This window comes from Crocodylus porosus, unplaced genomic scaffold (genome assembly GCF_001723895.1).
Source record: "Crocodylus porosus isolate Cpor-Errol unplaced genomic scaffold, CroPor_comp1, whole genome shotgun sequence".
In the NCBI taxonomy this organism is placed as follows: domain Eukaryota; kingdom Metazoa; phylum Chordata; order Crocodylia; family Crocodylidae; genus Crocodylus; species Crocodylus porosus.
The window spans coordinates 83,937,726-83,943,041 of NW_017728949.1; the positions used below are offsets into that span (position 1 = coordinate 83,937,726).

A 5,316-nucleotide genomic window follows, 5' to 3' on the forward strand; every position below is an offset into this window, starting at 1 on the left:
TAAGAAGAATTGCAAACTCAAGTAATGCACAGTAGATCTAAGCCTTGCAGTGAGTTTCTAAGCACACCTCCAAGCCCCGATTTTAAGGGTGAAAGAAATGTATCAGAATGTTGTAAGAGGGGTATGAATGAGAGAGACATGAGGGCCTGGTGAAAGGGACCTTTTATGGCAGTAGAACAATAATGGCTGATCACTGAGCAGTCTTAACCTGTGCCAGGGCTGATGGTCCTGATTTGGGAAACCCAAGCTCCTCTCTTTGGTACCCTCCTTTGTTTTGTCCAAGTGAAGTAAAATTCAGAAGTAATTCTAAACAGGGAATTTTTAGAAATAAAATTTTAAGGAAAATGTGTAGAAGGAGGTAAGGTGAGGTAGTTCACTCTTTACAGATTGGGCCCAATAAGTTGATATTGCTTGTATTAAAAAAAAAAAAAAAAAAAATGCTACTTTATCCATTGGAAATTCAGTGTTTTCTGTGTCCCCGAGTAAACTGTTCTGTACCATGCTTGCTTAACCTTAACATAGCATTGTGATGTATCTAAAGGTTGCAGTCTTACGCAACAGAGTTAAGAAAGGTAGTGACAGTGACCTAGATGCTTGGTAGGTGTCAGAAAGAAGGGACAGGAGGATGGGGAAGGGAGAATGGCAAAGGAAGTGGTGTGTTTTATTGGTACGTATTTTGAAAAGGAGGAGGATCCAAAGTATGAAGACATGATGCAATAATTAGTGCAGGGATGACCATATGTCTGTAGATCTGGATTTGCTGGTATTTCTATAATATTCTCTAGTGCGAGCATTAAGAGTGTATGATAAAGATTCGCATGGAATGGGAGGCAGCAGCAGTAGCCATGGGAGATGTTTCAGGCGTGTATTGTGAATTTGCTTAGCTGCTGTTTTAGAAATCTACAAAGAGCATAGAGCATTATCGGGAAGCCACCACAGAGGTTTTCAGATGTTCTCTGAAGATCAATAGCTATATATGGGATTTGGAGCATTGCTTATTTGGTAGTAGGACTGATGGAAAGCCCATAATTTGTGGAAGCTGTCAGACCTTTCAGTCATATCCTGCAGTGCATTTTGACTCGTCTAAGTATGGATTATCTTCAACAAGGAAACAATGTCAGTTGAGACCTTCAGGAATGATAAAGTCAAAAATACTTTAAAATTCCTTTAAAAACTGTTTATGTCCATTAAAACTACAGACTCTCTTGATTAGAAGAAGGATTATTATAACACTGTTCACTGCTTAAGGGATGCAAATTGTTGTTTTAAATCTTTTCTGATTGTGTTACTCCTTCATATGAAATCTGGGTACATGTAACACTGCAGTGGTTGACAACAAGAGGATACCAAATTTTCAATACCAAAGAAGCAATCTTCTGTGTTGCTGATTTGAAGAAGTTGGACCAGCGACTAGAAAAGAGAAATGTTCACCTGAAGTTAGCCAATATTATCAAACTTCATTATTTAGGATTTCTGTCCTGTGTCTTCACTGAGGATAGTTTTATGAGTATTTAATTTGACTTAAAATAGTTAACATGCATATGACTCACTTATTTGATGTATTTGATTGTCGACTACCTTATTTTTTAGTGATAGCTTCCTTCTAAAACTTTCTGTTTAAAAATACCAATTCAAATGACATCTTCCTTGAGACTCAGTGAAAGTGTGGGTTGTGAGTAGCTGAAGGGAGGAGGCAGTAGCAAATAGTAGTTGAAAGCTGGTAACGCATTTCCGAGCTTTTTTTTTGCAACTCCTTTTCCCACCTTTAAAGGGTCCTCTCATGTTTTTCTCTGTTCCCAGTCTCTCTTCTTGCCTTGTTGTTTTTCCTTTCATCCCCCTTGAGCAGGGGCTGGTTTACTTAGTTTTTTTCCTGCTGGAGACTTGTGTACTTCCTCTTCACATCTCTCCCTACACTTAGAAATCAGCAAACCGTTTCCTCTGCTTTTCCTTTTCAACCTTTCTGTAATGCCTGGGTATATCTTGTGCCTGCTGTCTTCCTCAGCCACTATCTCTTCTCCTTTTTTTTGTATTGAAGAAGATTAATGTCTTGAATACCAGGAACCTCTGAAAGTCTATTAGCCATCTAGGAATGTTTATTTCAACCCTGTCAGACATGTATTTTGTAATGGACTAGGCACTTGAAGCTGCCACTAGTGTTGCAGTTCTGTAAAGCACTGTAGATGCACACAATTTTACCAGTACCCAAAACAGAAAAGCCCATCCCTATCTTAAAGGGTTTACAACTGAAGCACAGAACAGTGCATAGAAATCTAGTGCTAAGTCAGCATATCACTGTATATACTTTGATCCCTGGAGGCTTGAGCAATTGAGTGTTCACCAGTTCCAACACTTCAAAGTGGTTCAGCACTCCTGTAACATTTTGGTTGTGTCACCGTTTGATTTAGTTAATGCTGCTATTTCTGCTTGAGAACAGTGAGATGTTCCAGTCTGAAATCTTGAAGTATTAGTGAAGAAATATGACCGATCAGATTAGGCCTCAAATTATTTTTTACAGTTTATTTGTTTTAGAACCAGCACACAACCAGTAGAACCTGCTGAGCGTCTTTTCTAAACCCTACATCGTATTTGTTTTTCTTTTAAACAGTCTCTACTTAAAATTAAACTAAACATTGTTTCAGAACCTACAGTAACTAAGCTGAGATTGTGCAGAATCCACAACTGAAATAAAATACTTGCTTATTCATAAAACTTTGCCGGGCTGATTTTAATTGATGATGCTGGGCTACAAATGAAAAATTAAACAAATAGTATATCATTTTTAAACTCTAATTAAAATAGTAACCATTTGGTGCTCGTCAGATAAAGGGGAATAAAAGTGGTAGAAAACCATGTATTGCCAAGGAGTGTGTGAAGCAATGGCAAATGAAACTAAAATTTTTAAGAATTATTTCACTCTTATCTGTTTTTAAAATTTATGTTTTTGTTTAGCAGCACATTGAACAGTAGTTATCAAAGATGCATTTCAGAAGACTTTGTCTTTCAAGCATTGCATGTGCTGCTTTTAATGGGATATTTTGAAATTGAAAATGTTTTTTCCCCCAGAGTGGCAAACTGACGTGCTATAGAAACCATCCAGACCAGCTGGGAATTTGGACTAGCAGAGTCTCTTCCACACCTATTTCTTTTTATTTTTGTGGCTTGCATTGGCAATTCACTGGAAAAATGTTTTGTATCACTGTCAGTATTTATTTCATTTTCTTGAGGTACCCTGTGTCAGCCCTTGATATATATCATAACAGATGTGATACTAAATGACTTTTCATGTGATATATTTGTGCACAGTTAATCAAATAGAATTTTCAGCTCAAATGTTAAATGTGTATTTGAAACATGGTAATCTAGATTCATAAGGAGAATTGCCCACTGGCATCAACGTATGAAATTCAGGAGATTTTTTTAAAATAATGAGAATAGAATTAAAGCTGAAAATGACCAATAGTGGAGGAACATATAATTATTGCTCTTGCCACTCTACCAAAAAAAGCTGTAAATATTAATGTCAGTGTACAGTAATTTGTCACTCTCTTTTTAAAGAAGGATCCGGGATTGAGGTCACAGAATATGGCATGTGTAGTGAGGCAGACTGCTGTACAAGTGGTATTTGATTGATATGACTTTTAAGGGTTGCTGATGAAAACAGCCTTAGATTGTTAAATAGCTTGTTTTAGTACCTGACCTTGAAAATCCTTGATTATATCTGGGAGAAAGGAAGTGGTTATTGTTGCAGGGTCGGCGTGTCTTTTTTGCTTCAAAAAGTGCCTGAAACATGCTCTCACACAAAGCATAACAGAGTATCACCCTAGTTCTGTCCTTCTTGTCTTGTTTTGAATGTTTATAACTTTTTTGAAGTTACAAATATACAAAATCCTTAATTTATCTTGTTAATTCTCTGGCAGAGGATCTCGGAATGGTTTGGTATACTGAAATATGTAATATGATTTAGCTGAGCTCTGTACTAAGCACAAAAGGTTTTAATTTAACAAAACTAAACAATTTAGATTTGAAACTGGAAATGTTTTTCCTTAGGTCAGGTTCGCAGCTTTCCCAGCCTGTCGCCTCTGATTAATGTGGCCCCACTCTCTGTGAGGTGGAGCTGGACCAGGTTGCCTTGTGCTTCATCCGCATATACATTTTTGGAGGATCACAGGACTCGTGACAAGAACGCCTGGTCTCAGTCATGAGTGGGTGTCTAATTAGCACATGGTTCCTGGATGTGGGGGGAGTGTATCCGGAGTATACACACATACTGAGCAGTTCTGAGTTGCTAGGGCTTGAAATGCTGTTGACTCTGCCAGGGCCCAGCCCAGTGAACTGGATGGTAACTCATGAGATGGTAACTCATGAGCCTTTTGGTTTTGGACTAATATCATGTATAGTTTGTGTACTACATATAAGTAGGTACCAAACTGCTGCTGAAAGGTATGTTTATGAAGTATCTGCACCCAAGCTTCCAGCAGTTTCAATAAAGAGAAACTGCATCAATTCTGGCTGAAGTAAGTCAGTGGGTCGGTAGTCATTTGCCTGTACTCAGATTTTACCCTTCATTTGCATGTGCTCAGGAAGACAAGGTCTGATAGTAAGGAAAAGAGGAAGAGGTTGAGAGTGGGAGTAGAGGGCAAAGCGTGCCTTCCCCCGCCGCCCTGGATATACTTTCCCCACTGAGGAGTGGAAGGGGGACAAATACAAGGCAATCCTCCAATAATTAGCTTCTGTGCCTAGAAAATGAGAACAAATTTATAAATTGTCCATATATAAAATCTAATATATAAAAAGATTGTTTTAATAATATATAGCACCATTTTTTATTATTCCAATTCATAATTAGTTAACAATACCCCCTGCACGCACGCACCTCTTTGCCATCTTGGTAGAAATGGATCTTGAGGAGTGAATCTGAAGAGTGAGGAGAGGATTAACATTACATATCTGCTGGGGGTGGAAGAAGAAGGTTCCCTGGCACAAGGGGTAGTGTTTCAGAAAACATTCAGTCATGTTTTCTTCTAAGTGGTGAGCATGTGGCTGGGTAAGGTTGGCATTGACAGCAGTATGAATTCAGGGAGGTTTGGGGACAATGTAATTGGGAAAAGTAGGTTCTTTGGGGGTGGATTATGATATGCAGTCAGTAGAAGAGGTTTTGATATGCTGCAGTGGAAGAGGGGCTGGTGATGTGGTAAGGGTAGTGTGCAAGGACATTTCAACCCAAAGCATTTTTTTATACTGTCAGGATATAAACCTCCTGAAAATAGATTTACAGAGGAAGTACAAAAAAGTCTTTTTATAAGAGCCATTGATGTT

The 5,316-nt window shown here is 38.3% G+C and overlaps 1 protein-coding gene across 1 annotated transcript in view; it reads left to right on the top strand.

Annotated features, from left to right (window-relative positions):
• Positions 1 to 5,316, top strand: part of TANC1 (tetratricopeptide repeat, ankyrin repeat and coiled-coil containing 1) — a 201,068-nt gene that overhangs the window by 177,733 nt on the left and 18,019 nt on the right. The gene's annotated exons all lie outside the window — the stretch shown is intronic.